At 49.2% G+C, this 14,918-nt stretch overlaps 1 protein-coding gene across 1 annotated transcript in view; it reads left to right on the top strand.

Annotated features, from left to right (window-relative positions):
• Nucleotides 1–14,918, top strand: part of DNAH2 (dynein axonemal heavy chain 2) — a 2,538,822-nt gene that overhangs the window by 587,742 nt on the left and 1,936,162 nt on the right. The gene's annotated exons all lie outside the window — the stretch shown is intronic.

Raw genomic sequence — 14,918 nt, 5'->3', positions numbered from 1 at the left:
GCTGTGAGGGTGTGCGCGTCCTTCACCGACGATTCATGTTGAAATCTATATAAAAACTTTGTGTACATCAGCGTGGGCCCGGAGGAGTATAACATAAGCAGTCCTTCAGGGGAGTAGTATTAGACCAACTAAAATGCGGCCCTATAAGAAAAAAGCCTATTCCCTCAAGAAATTAGACAAAGGAAAAAGGCCATTAACGAGTTGTGCACCGTAGGACTGGTGAATAAGGCTACAAAAAACCGGGGATGTCTCTTGGTCCTTAAATCCTTCTCAGATGTACTGATGGAAGCGCTTCCATATTCGACAACTAGTCATTGTAGTCCATGGTCAGACCGAAAGTGTGTAATCAATATAACCTTATCGCAAGCATGCTAAATACAATAAAGGCTTACAATCTGAAGCACATATGACAATTTAAACATGTATACACACACAAAACTCGTGACTTATTATACATAGTGGTAAAAGCAGAGCAGACGGTGAGGAAGTAATTACATAAACCAAGGTATATAAATATTCTCAACAGTATCTCAGTATCAGATATCATCCCTATCATTAAGTCCTTCAATTGCTGTGTGGTACTTCTCTATCATTTGTGCCTCTAAATGGTTTAGACTTGTTTGGAGGGCTACTTTATTCTGCACATTAACTACTAGCAATACTGTCCACCCTTCCAAAACCTCTTTTGGCATGGTGGCACGATAAGGACAAAAATAGGATTTTTTTTCTTTAGACCCCTGTTATTTCTTTCTGAGACTTCACTTTAATCTGCAAAAAAGGCTCTAAATTGAAGGACCTCCCTCTTTGTGTCTACTGGGTCTTGAAGAGTGCATGGAACAAATGATAATCCTTTTTGTAGCACTTTTATTCCTAAGTTAGTTAGAGAAATTTGAATATATTATAGATAGGCATCAGTTCATTGTTAGTTTAACCCAAAAGCAAACATGGTTAAACAAATTATTTTGCACAATTGGCGACTAGTAGAACACCTCAACATCCCAAAACCCATGTTTGCAATTCAGAGGGGGGGGGGGAGGGGAGGGGAGGCGGGGAGCAGAAACTTAAGGCAACATCTTGTGAGAGCAGCACGCTCACAACCGGTGAAAACGGATTTGAGAGGTCTCTTGGGGCTTCCAGCAGTGATAGGGCATTATAGATGCAACAACTGCGCCGTATGCCCACAGACGAGTGACTCGAAATCCATTGAGATTAGTAACAAACAACATATACAATTAAGCCTATCAAACTGTAATACCAAAAATGTGGTTTATTCTGTGACATGCCCTTGCAGTAAAGTTTATTTCGGTCAGACAACCCAGGCTGTTAAAATGAGAATACTACAACACAAATCTTGCATACGGTGCAAAACACAAGGAGCCCCACTGGTCCAACATTATGTACAATACGGCCACAGTGAAAATTAGTTACGGTGGCATGATGAGCATGATGGGTGGCATAATGAGCAAAAGAATGATGGATTCAACCTAGATCTCTTGACTGGGGGTGAATGTATTATTTATTCAGCATTCCGTCCATCATTTGTTTGCATAGCACAAGTCATTCTTGTGGCTCTGAACTGGGCAAGGAGAATCTGGTATTCAGAGCTTCTGAAAATGAGCATTTGCCCCAGTATTGGAACTTTCATAGATTCCTATGCTTTTGTATCATTCCCCGTCGTCCGAATGGGAGTCTCGGTAACAAAAATACCATAGCTGTAGGTACAAAAGAGAAAGGAAAAGGCCTAGGCCTCATTCCCTTTGTAGCATATCACCCTCTTTTTGTAAAAGAGACCAAACTTAGGCATCAGCCAATCAGAAGTGCTTCACCCTTTAGAACCCTCCTGAAGGAACCTCAGAGCCTCAGATTTTCTACCGCACATTGTGCTTAGGGATTCTCCTTTCAGCTCTGCTCAACTTCTACTCTTCAAGGAGTTTCTTCAGGATTTTTTTCCAGATTCTTTTCAGATTCACTTCAGGATTGTTAGCTGCCTTCCAGGATGTCTGACAAGGAGAAGAAAAAGGCCCTTTTCAAGCCATGTTCCACCTGTGGCAAGAAAAGGCTTTTGTGGAGGATAAGCACAAAGACTGCATCTACTGCCTCTATCCTGACCACAAAGCTGCGGACTGTAAGATCTGTCGCACCTTTTCGACCAAGACCCTCCGGGACCGTGAGGGTAGGCTTCTGACATGGCTCCAGAAGCTGAAATCCAGGAAGGATACTGTCTCTAGTGACAGTGAGGATGCAGCATCGATGTCTTCCTCAAGAAGGTCAGTGAAGAGGGGTAGGGGTTCCCCTTCTCCTTCTGTGGAGTGTTCTACTAAGGCCTCAAAAAAGACCCCCCGTTAGTCTGAGAGCCAGGGTCCCAGCAAATCTCCTCGCCAAGGTGAAAAGGAGCGGGTAGGACCAGCTACGCCTTCCAAGGGTGAGAAGGCTGTCTCAGCCTTCAAGAAACCCTCTTCCAAGTCTTCTGAGAGGAGTTGTAAGTCCTCAACGACAAAGGCGTCGACGGCGGAGGTTCTGTCGACGAAGAAATCGAAGTTGAAATTGAAATTGGTTTCGTCGACGGGGGATTCGTCGACGAAGGAATCGTCGTCTAAGAAAGAAGCGTTGCGGGCAGGTTCATCAGACGGGATGTTTGCCAACGACTGCGTCGATGATGAAAGCGTTGACGAAGGCACCGACGACGAAGGCGTCAACGAGTACCACAGCATCGACGACGAGGGTTACAGCATCGCCGACGATAATGATGACGACGACGATGTCGACGACGATGGTCTCGTCGACGAGGGCATCGACGACGACGACTTTGACAATGACGACAGCTGGATCGTCTACAGTTTCATCGTCGACGACATCGACAACTCCAATCTCGTCGACGTGTGTACAACCGTCGTCGACGGTATTGTCCTCTGAAAAGAGAATTACAATTTCTGTTACAAAAATCACGCCGGAGATGACTTCTCCTAGGAGAGTGACCCCCCTGCCACCAGCCTTGCTCTTTGAGGAAGGGGAGTCGGATGAGGATGGCCAGGACTCGTATAGCTATGCCAATAGTCCCTCTCAAATTCTAGTCGAATGCCAGCAGACAGACTCTGAAAGGGAATATGACCAGGAGGATGGTGGTCATCATCAGGCGGCCCAGTCGCAACCTCATTCTGGGCAGGATATGGTTACAGTGCCATCTTCTTTTCTTCAGGACCTGCATAGGATGCTGCATGACTGCAAATCTAAGGCAAATAGGCCAATTCTGGTCCCGGCGGTGCCTGCTCTGCCTGCATTGATTTCTGCCTCAACGGTGTTGCCAGGATTACCTGCTCAGGTATCCCCTCAGCCTCAGACATCTTTTCCTCAGGATCCCTCCAGGCTGGCAGATGCCCATGATGATTCCTTGGATGAGGATCAACAGTCGGATCATGACTCTGTTCATACAACTGAATTTGATGAATATATCATTCCGGATCCCTCATCACCAGTTCCAGATCCAGTTGATTCCCCGCCAGCGGACATTGGAGGTTTCCATCAGCTGATGGAAAGAGCAGCTGGCAGGTTCAAATTGGCCATGCCTGCTGTGGCTATGGATTGTTTCCTATATGATTTCAAGGAACCCTTTAAAAGGAAACTAGGTCCCTGTGCTACCGCGTCTGGATAAGAAATACAGGGCACCCGACGATGGACCGCCGGCCTTGACGGGTCATCCAAAACCAGACTCCGTTATCTCACAGGCAGCGCTGAGAAAATCTCGTAACCCCTCTCCCCCCTTAACACCTCCTCCGGACAATGAAGGGCGGAGATTGGATAATGCGGGGAAAAGATTCTCGTCGATGGCGAGTCTTCTGGTGCGAGCTGCAAATGCCCTGGCGATCTTGGGTATATACGACCGCCAGCTTTGGTGTGATGTTGCCCCGTTCCTAGACCAGCTACCTCCGGAGTCCACATCGGAGGCGAAAAAGATCTTGCAGGAGGGAGAAGCAACGTCAATGGAGATTATTGACTGTGCAATGGACATTGCAACAACAGCGTTTTGTTCCTTGGCTGGGGCGGCAGTCCTCCGTCGCCAGGGGTGGCTGAAGGTGTGAGAAGGTGGCCTGATATGCAGTGGTCACTATTCTAGTGAACACTATGTATCAGTCCAGCAACCCTTATTGATGATTGGTTGTAAGTCAACCTTATAGACCAGCTATCCTAGTAGCGTGGATACGAGCAGTCGAAGGCTAAAGACTCGAGAGGGCGTGTTAAGCCAGCTGTTATACCACATATACCCTTTGAACACCAAGTGAAAGGACACCACACAAGTGTTATGAAAATAAACAGTTATTTATTAAAGATCACAACAGCCCTGTACTCTTTATGAGGACAGGGTACTAAGCACAAACCAGAACTCTTACAAAAATACTTAAGTTAGCACAGTATATACAAATGCCCGAGGGGCACGGAAAACCATATACTTGAAAAGTGGAATGCGAAATTACTAGCAGGTAAGTACAGTACTAATAGGCTGTGGAATCGCTAGGACTTGACTATAGAATCGTTAGATTACTTCTAGGAGACCCAGGGGACTCGGGTGCAGTGTGTGCACTCTCACGCGAGATGCGGGACAAAGTCTATGGTAGCTAGAAATTGCAAAGTTAGTGTTCTCGGGCGAACCCGACCTGGTAGGGAGAAAACGAAAGTAGATTCTGACCCTTGGATAGTGAGGCTATGCTGGGGCACCGAAATGCCGAAGTTACCTAGCCCAGGGGCTGCAGCTGCATAGGACTCAAAAGACGTCGGGAATCCTCGTTGACGGACCAGGAGCCTGGAAGAAAGAAGTTGCTGGCAGGCGACCAGTGAAGAAAGTTCGGTGGATCCAAGCCTGGATCGATGGAAGATGACACCTGAAAGCAGAGGGGACCAAGTTCGAGACTACTAGCCAGTAGTCAGTGGGCACCAGGAGGGCACCGGATGGTAGCCACCTCGACTAGGCGAGTGGGTGACGCTGTGCTCGGAGATCTCACGGACCAGGAGGCGTTGTCGGCGACCAGGAAGGAGGATCGAGCTGTCCCACGAAGATAGAAGCTGTCGGCGTCGCTGGACCCAGGATTGGGCAACAAAGCCTTGGCAAATTCAAGCCCACGCGGTGGACCTAAAATGGCGTCTGGAGTGGACCAGGAGGATCCGGGGTGCCTCTCTTCAAGAAGGAAGCAAGGGCCAGTCTGGAGCAACCAGACCAGCAGCAGTGATGTCGTCGGGCGTCGTTCAGAAGGCCACAAGCCAGCCGGCTAGTAGCCAAACAACGCGGTGCACAGCAAACAGCAGAAGGGCCCCACGCCGATCGTGGAGATGCAGGGAGGCTGATCTTGGGTGCTGGAGCTGCGCAGGGTTGGGGCTTCTCGGACCCCAAAGCACTCACCCGTGGAGGACACGGTGGGCTTGTTGTAAAGATGTCGTGCAGTCTTGGCGATCGTCGGTCCCTCGAGGTCTCGTCGCACTCACGGTTCTCAGCTTTGCTGTAGAGGTGAGTAGAGGTCAGAGGTGCCAGGGAAGCCGGGTCTCGTCGAGCTGGGTCGTCGGATTCGTGATGAAGGACTTGCAGCAGACCGCAGTGTTCTTTAGGATGGTGCCTGCGGATGCAGGGTGACTACTCCTTAGCCACAAGGGAGAATCTTGATGAAGAAATCGTGAAGTCCTTTCGAAGAAAGTCGTGTCTTGATTCCAAAGATGATCTAATTTGAACAGGGGGCCCGCTCCCATCTTTATACTAAAAAAGGGGGCTGACCCGGTGACTAGGTCCTGCCTATGGGTGGGACTAGGAGGGGGGTGGTTACACCCCTCTGCCATGCCGGACTTCCCCAGGCCAGGGGCTGGTGTGCCCCTGGAACTGGTTCAGACCGGCCTATGCGTAGTGAGCACCGGGGTGCCACTCAGCAGTCACCTTCCTGAAAAGCCCTGCCTACCCAGGATACACAAAACCATGTCTGGGACGGTGCTAGCACCGCCCCTGACAGGAAACCCTTTGTCCAGGCTCCCCTCACTGGAAGGACTCCCAGCTGTAGGGGGTCAGACTCGTGTCTGTGGTGGCAGCATCCATTTTGTGGAGCTGAGGCTTTAGTTAACTTTAACCGGGGTTCACAGTTACATACATGTCGTGTCCCTCTAGAAGGGTGGAATGCTAACCCCGTCGCCAGAATTGGCGAGGGGTTAGTATTCCAATTCGTCTGACACCTTACTCGACATGTTTTGATAAAGCAATACCAAAGTTAGCATTTAACCGCGAGGATTATAATGCACTTAAGAGTATATGGTATGCGATATCATGGAACAGCTATTAGGACTTGGTTCCGCAAGCTGCAGACAGGCTCAGCTCATGCCAGAGCACCATCTCACACGATTCCAAGCACTCTGCCTTCAGGATTGTCAAGGCCTGCCATAGGAGTGACTGATAGGAATCTGTGTGTCCATTTTAGGGTTAGGTATAGGTATACTACACCTACAGCAAAGGGTGATTACACGACTTTGCCCCAGCTGTCATGCAGCCAGTTGTGTCAAATTTAAGAGGCCAGCCAGGGGTGGCATAATACATGCTGCAGCCCCTGGCAGCCCTGGGTACACCTATGCCCTGAGTTACAGGGTCTGATAAGGTGGCCCAGTACCAATTGGTAAATGCACCTAGGGAACATGTTGTAATTTAGAAAGAGAACAGCCAGGCTGTGGGTCTGATTGGCAGGCCCACAGCCAGAGAAAGTCGTAAACCAGTGAAACGAAAGCAAAAAATCTGGGTGATCATAGGATTGCAGACCCTACTCTCCTACAGAAGGCTACTTGGTTTCGGCCAGAGATCCAAAACAAGGTCCTGGATCTTCCCTTTGATGGGGAGGCATTATTCTGAAAACTGATTGATGACACTCTTCAGGAAATAAAAAAGGACACGGAGACTGCCAGGTCCTTGGGTACCCTTCAATACCGCAAGTCTCCTTTTAAGGGTTCCAGAGGCAGAGGTAATAACTACAGGGGATCCTATCAACAGCAGCGCTATTCCTCCACGGGCTCAGGTTCCCAGCAATACCGTCAGCCTTATCAGCAGAGACAAGGCCAGTCTTCAAGCTACTCCAGGCCTTACAATAAGGGGAAACAGGCTGGACGAGGACAAGATTCGTCCAAGCGCCAATAGCAGCCTCCTGGCTCTTCCTACTGGACCCTCCTCCAAGAAACCATCATTTGGAGGCAGGGTAACCAAATACCTTCAAAACTGGTCCAGGATAACATCGGACCGTTGGGTACTCAACATCATTCGGAAAGGGCATACCTTGGAATTTACGCAAGTCCCTCCACCCCAGCCCCCGGCAGCCATTCCATCGAAACACCAGCGTCTCCGGTGGCTCGAGGTCCAACAGATGCTCCGGAAGGGAGTGATAGAGCCGGTCCCCTCAAATCAAAAGGGACAAGGATTCTATTCCAGGTTCTTCCTGGTAAGAAAGACGCTAGAGAAATGGCACCCCATTTTAGACCTCAGGGAGCTCAACACCTATCTCATCTCCCTGTCTTTCCGGATGGTCTCTCTCCAGGACATCTTGAAGCTCATCAGCCCGGGGGATTTTATGGCCACGCTCGATCTCGAGGATGCGTACTTCCATGTCCCGATTCACCCAGCACACAGAAGGTTTCTATGATTCACAGTAGCCAATAGCCACTTTCAGTTCAGGGTTTTACACTTTGGACTCCACTCAGCGCGAGGATTTTTACAAAGATGCTGGCGCCAGTAGAAGCATTTCTGCGAAGGAACCATTTCCAGGTCTTCCCCTACCTGGACGACTGGTTGCTGAAAGCTCCGTCCAGGGAGGCAGCGCTGGACGCTGTTCAGGCTTGTACAAATTTGTTTCAGAATCTGGGACTTGATCTAAACAACAAAAAGTCATCCCTGGTCCCGTATAGAAAGGCTCGTTTCCTGGGAGCCATCCTGGATTCAAAGCTCTCAAGCGCCTTCCCTACTCCGGAAAGGAGGGAGAAATTACAAACCTTGGCTCGGGACTTACAAGAAAGAAGGTGTCTTTCAGTAAGTCGCTACAAATCTCTGCTGGGGGTAATTTCATCATGTAATCCCCTAAATCCTCATTGCAGACTAAGAATGCGTCCTCTACAGGAGCAACTAGACAACCAGTGGAAGCAGGTCCACGGATCATTCGAGGGCAAGGTGACCGTCACTCCAATGATGAGGGAAGCGGCCTTATGGTGGGCAGATCAAAACAACTTGTCCCAAGGTCTATCCTTCGTAAACGACCCGTCTCCTCAAGTAGTAACAATGGACGCATCATTGGAGGGTTGGGGAGCAGTGATTGCAAGACCTGCATGTCAGCGGTCATTGGTCGCCACAGGAGCAACGACTCCACATCAACTTTTTGGCGCTAAGGGCGATAAGACTGGCTCTGCAAGCCTTTCTTCCTCGCCTGGGAGGTTCGCAAGTGCTTATCAGGACAAACAACACCACGGCCATGCACTATGTGAACAAGAAAGGAGGAACCAGATCTCGTCCATTGTCGCAAGAGGCTCAACAGATCTGGGAATGGGCGATCCTTCAGGGAATATCGCTAAAGGCAGAACACTTGCCTGGGGTTCTAAACAAGAACGCCGACAGACTGAGCAGGTCATCCTCAGTCAGCCACGAGTGGGAATTGAACCAGCGAATTCTGGAAGAGGTCTTCAGCCAGTGGGGCAGACCGGAGGTGGATCTCTTTGCCACACCGACCAACAAGAAATGCCGGTCTTACGCAAGCAGCTTTCACCATTGAGGGTCTCTGGGGAATGCACTTTCGATAGCCTGGTCAAGGACATTTGTCTACGCCTTTCCCCCATACCTCTGATCCTGCGGCTCATCAGGAGGATCAAGGTGGAGCCGTGCAGGATGATCCTGATTGGCCGAGACAGTTCTGGTACACGGAACTCCATCTGTTGTCGCTAGCTCCTCCTCTTCCTTTGAGGGTTATACCAGGTCTCCTCACAATGTCCGAAGGACAAGTTTGGCACCAAGATCCACAGTCATTACACCTGACAGCATGGCTCCTGAGCAGCGAGAGTTTATGAATCTCCCCATATCAAGCGAAATTAAGGAGGTCCTTTCCCAGGCAAGGGCTCCTTCAACGAACAGCACTTACCATCTTAAATTGAAAATATTTTGTTGCTGGTGTAGGAGAGAAAAGATTGATCCTTTTGCTTCCAGGCCTCATCAGCTCCTATCTTATCTGTTGTCCTTGGCTAAGTCGGGATGAGCCCATTCATCGATTAAGGTCCATTTGGCGCCATTTCGAGATTCAGAAGGTCTGGGTCTGGGCCTTCCTTGTGGTCTTCCAGGATTGTCAAGTAGTTTCTTAACGGCTTGTTCAGAGTCTATCCACCAGTGAGACCGGCGCCTCCTACTTTGCCTTTAAATCTAATTCCTTTTTCAACTCATTAAAGGCCCATTTGAACCAATCCATCGTTCTGACATGAAGTACCTTTCATGGAAATTAGCTCTCCTCCTCGCTCTCACGTCGGCTAGGCGTGTTGGAGAATTGCAGGCCTTGACTATCCAAGAACCTTTCCTGCAATTCAAAAGAAACACTGTAATCTTGAGAACTAACCCTAGGTTTATGCCTAAGGTACCCTCGGACTTCCACTTGAATGAGCCGGTTATTCTGAAGGCGTTCTTTACTCAACCGGCTACACCAGCAGAAAGAACTTCAAGCATTCGTTAGATGTACTACGATGCTTGAAATTCTATTTGGAACATACTAAGGGATTTCGGAAATCCTCACAGTTATTTGTTGCCTTTTGGGGGTCCAAGCAAGGGCCTTCCGCTATCCGCATAGGGTATTTCAAGATGGATCACAAGTGCCATTCTGCATTGCTACACTGCAGCAGGAAAACCTTTGACTGGTAGGATTCGGGCACATTCCACAAGATCTGTGGCATCTTCAACGGCCCTCTTTGCGGGGGTACATATTAAAGACATTTGCAGAGCTGCTACCTGGAGCAGCGTTCACACCTTTACCAAGCATTACTGCTTGGAGTCCTTACAACAAGATGATGCGGCAGTAGGACAGGCTGTCCTGAGGAACCTCTTCCAATAATTGATGAGCTTTCCTTTCTATCCCACCTTCCGTATTACTCATTTTGTATCTTTATGTCATGTTGGCTATTGCAATAATTTTATGACACAAAATGTGGTTTTATTGCTAACTGCTTGCTGCTCTGATACAAAAGCATGGGAATCTATGAAAGTTCCAATACTGGGGCAAGAAAACAAGTTACTTACCTGTAACTTTGGTTCCCCAATATTGGTAACTTTCATAGATTCCCATGCGCCCACCCACCTCTCAGAGGAAAGCTCAGCCTACAACAGATATGGTGTCTGGTACATAACGGCTACGAAAATCTGAGTCTCTGAGGTTCCTTCAGTAGAGTTCTAAGGGGTGAGGCACTTCCGATTGGCTGATGCCTAAGTTTGGTCTCTTTTACAAAAAGAGGGTAGTATGCTACAAAAGGGAATGAGGCTTAGGCCTTTTCCTTTCTCTTTTGTACCTACAGCTATGGTATTTTTGTTACAGAGACTCACATTCCGACGACGGGAATGATTCAAAAGCATGGGAATCTATGAAAGTTACCAATACTGGGGAACCAAAGTTACAGGTAAGTAACTTGTTTTCTTATCCACCGATCAGACCCTCTCTTTGGGAGGATCTTCTGTGTCAGCAGCAGGGTAGGGTCCTCCACCTGAACCTGTCAACTCTTCGCCTCCATACATAGAAATTGAGCGGCGGCAGTCGATGGCTTTTGACCTTCCTCCCGAAGTATGCAACGTTATTTTGGCGGCCAGGCAGCCCTCCACTAAGGCGGTATGCTCCTGCCGTTGGCAGAAGTTTTTATTATTCTGTACACAAAGGTCTATTGACCCTCTTTCTGCTACTCTTTCTACTGTTCTTCTATTCATTCTTACCCTAGCCTGGCAGGGTTCTGCTTTGGGTACTCTGAAGGGTTATCTTTCTGCTCTATTTGCTTTTTTTGCGGCTGCCAGACCAACCCTCTCTTTTTAGGTCTCCAATTGTAAATAGGTTTTTGAAGGGGCTGGCTCACTTATTACTCCCGCGCCCTTTGTTATGCCGCAGTGTGACTTTAATTTTGTCCTCACTTTTCTTATGTGTGCTTCTTCTGAGCCTCTGCAACATTCCTCCCTCAGGCTGTGTGAGAAGCTGGCTTGGTATATGGTGTCCACTTTTGTAAGTGGGCACCTTGCACAAATCCAGGCGACCCTTATGGTGATTTTTATGGTCTTGGACATTCTTAGAAAGCTCTTGAAGTGGTAGCTGTAGAGAGCAGCCTTCAGGCTTAGTCCAGAAGGAGTGTAAAGCAGCTTGTTTTGCCAGAACATAATCTTGTAGGTATAGATTAAATGAAAAAGAACCACACAGTATTTTTTATAAATATATATATTTATTACAGTATACTCACTAACACATTCTGGTATCTCCTAGCCGGAAATATACACAATGCAAAGAATACTTTTCAATAGCAACATCGCCGAACACCACCCACAGCCTGCTGACACTGCCGACCTTCCTTCACTATCCACAGCACCCCCACGACCTCCGCACCCACACCCCCACCAAACAAGCCCTGAAATGCATCCTCCTCAATGTGCGCTCCCTGCACGGACACACCGTTAGATCTGGGACCTCCTCTCGCCAGACTTCGCCTTCTTTATGGAAACTTGGATAAATGCTGCATCTGTCTCGACATCGCCACTGCCATTCCTGACGGCTACAAGATCCAAAGGAAGGACCGCCCCCACCTCCCAGGAGGAGGACTCACCATTGCACACAAGAGCTCTCTCCAACTTCACACCTCCAGCATGAGCGACTCCCTCTCCAACACCGAAAACCTTCACTTCCAGGTCCAGACCAGCCCCAGATCCAAAATGTGCGGCTACCTCTCATATAGACCCCCTAGGCTCCACGCCCCCTACACCACCTCCATTGTCGCCCTCAACACACACCAACCAATCGCCTCCACGGACTACATACTCATCGGAGACCTGAACTTCCACCTCGACAACAACAGCGACCCCAACTCCACTTCCATCCTGGGCAACCTCGGACTGAAGCAGCTCGTCACCACCCCCACCCACAAGGCTGGACACGCTCTCGATACCATCTTCGCAGGAGGGAAAAACATCCACTTCAACCACACCTCACAGCCCCTCTGGACAGACCACCACTTCTCTTTCAACATCACCACCGCACACAAACCCTCCCGGCGCCCTCCACGAAGGAACTGGAGCAAAGTCACAGAGGAGCACCTCAACTCTACCCTCGTCCACGACCCCCTCCCTCCGCTACAACCAACACCACCTCTGCAGCCACAGAACTATAACGCAGGATCACCAACTGCACGGACAGGCTCGCCCCCCCATCCGCCGCCCGACAGACAACGCCAGCTAAGGAGCGCCTGGTTTACCAATGACTTCCAAGAAGCCAGATGCGCCTGCAGATGACTTGAGAAACAATGGAGAAACAACAGGACCACCAAAGACTAGTCCACCTACAAGCATGCCATGACACAATACCACCAACTCATAAGAGCCATCAAGAGGACCTTCATCTGGAACCAAATCCTCACCTACACCAACAACTCAAAGGAACTCTTCAACATCATCCAGCAGTTCAACAAACCCACCAGCGAAGCCACAGACATCACACCGTCCCAGGACCTCTGCATAAAGCTCGGCTTCTTCTTCAGATCAAGATCAAGAAGAGATCAAGGCCCTCTACGACCACTTCTACGAACAGACCCTTGAAACCACCCTACCCTCCAGGAAGGACAGCCAGCCCACCATCACCAGCTAGAAACTGGTCACCACTTAAGACACCATCATGACATGAAGAGCACCCACTCAGGAGCCCAATGGACCCATGCCCACCTCACATCTTCCACAGAACGGTTGCCGCCATTGCGCCCGAATAACGCCAGAACATCAACGCCACCTTTGATTCCGCCAGCCGTCCAGGGACCATGTTTGAGTGCACTTTGAAGGATGTTGTCTCTGCCTCTAAAGTTCAGTAATCTAGCACAATCAGTCTGGGGTGGGCCCCAGGGGTTGACCGGTACCCAGTCCACTCTTAAACATGGGTGAAATCTTTCCTTCCAACACTGTGGATGCCAACCACTGTTCCACAAACAATTCAACGCATTGCCCCTCCGCACCCTCAGCCACCCACAACAGGCGAGCATTGAGACGCGGGGTCAGCCTTCACTACAGCAAGAGACCAGGCTGCTTTCGTCCCCACAGCCCCAGGGCGCCTATGATAGTCAGACCCTGATCAAGTAGACTCGGGGAGCCCCGGATATGGAGGCTGTCTCTTGTCCCACAGAGTCAGGGGCGGAGTGCCCCTTATGTTGTCACAAGACCCAAGTCCTCGGGGACCTCTAGAGCACCAGTAGAATGCTGAAGGCGCCACTCAAAAATGTTCTGCTGCTGCACACTTCCTCCCAACTAGGGCCGCCACTCCTCTGAATTTAGTGGCACCGCTACGCCATTCAAGGCCCTCAACTTAAACCGGCTGCTTGCGAGGTCTCAGGTGCTGGCTATTCTGACCACAATCTCCCTGCAGAGCTCCTCCAGACTTGTGCAGCCCACGCATCCATAGCTGCAGGCCAGTGCAGGCGCAGGTCCAACAAGTTGCGTTGCAGGCCCCAGTCCGATGCCAGCCCCACAATTCCCCCACTTGGGCTGAATGAGGTCTGTTCCCTAACCAGTATGTGCCACAGTCACAGTGGCTAGGCTCTGTACACCAGTGGGCCAATTGCGCCGGGTGCTTGGCTTTCTGTGTCAGACTTCATTGCTGCCATAGCCACATCCCCCACAACTAACTCCTTAGAGTGCAGGCAAGGGTGTCCCTATGGGGAACCATTGATCAGTGCCTTATGGGACTAATATGTCCTATACATAAATATGTTGGAGCTAGAGCCGCACGTCCTGACATTGAAAGCTTTCCTTCATGTAGTGAGATTGAGGCTGGTGGCCTAAATATCGGCCATGCGCATGAGTGAACAGTAAGCCATTTGCAATTCAGAATCATTTGCTGTGTTTCGCCAGGACAAGCTGGTCCAAAGATTGTCAGAATCTCATTTGAATAAGAAGGCAGTCTGACATTCTTTCCACATGTTGGCCTAGGAACACTCCATAATCTTGACTGAAGGTGTGCTTTCCATTTATATCTTGACTGGGAGGTTGCTAATGCTGCCCTTTCCAGAGGATTACATCCTTTATCATCCATTGTTACACTCCTCTGGAATCCCAACATCCTTTCAGTGTCTGTGCACACTGCAGCAAAGGTAAAAATAGATTCAACTGGACTCTTGCCTTATGTAACTATCACAAATATATACTGGATGCTTGGGCTACCCCATATGAATTCTGCTGACACTATTATTGCAAAGTGTCTCACTGCAGTGATGCTAAGCTTGGAGAGGACGGTGTTTTCCTGGACCACAGCTTCCCAATGCAACCTTCTCCTTTTTTCTCATTCTCACAGTCTGGGAAATCTACGTACAAAATTGGTGAAAGTAAAGAGGACTTAAGAGTAGCAAAAAGTTAAGGTTACACTTTACCCATTCCCATGGCTTTCTCATTATCAATATCTGTACAGCTAGCGTGCAGGCATTGGTCAAAAATACACATCAATTGGTTATTTTTTTATTAACATAGTAGGACAGGAGGTGCAGGGAAGGGATGTGAACCATATATGAAACATCCATGCATGTATGGTACCGGCATGCAAAGTTCTGATATAACAACTTTTAAAACTGGGTTTGTTTCCGCCACAGTTTATAATGGGTTTCCGTAAAAGTAGATCTGCAATCGGTTGCTTTCCACGGAAACCCAGCGGGTGCAGCAGTTGGTGGGTGGCCCC

Source organism: Lissotriton vulgaris, chromosome 12 (genome assembly GCF_964263255.1).
Source record: "Lissotriton vulgaris chromosome 12, aLisVul1.2, whole genome shotgun sequence".
Classification (NCBI taxonomy): domain Eukaryota; kingdom Metazoa; phylum Chordata; class Amphibia; order Caudata; family Salamandridae; genus Lissotriton; species Lissotriton vulgaris.
Note: the sequence above shows the minus strand (reverse complement) of the source record. Positions and strands in the feature narration are given on the sequence as shown.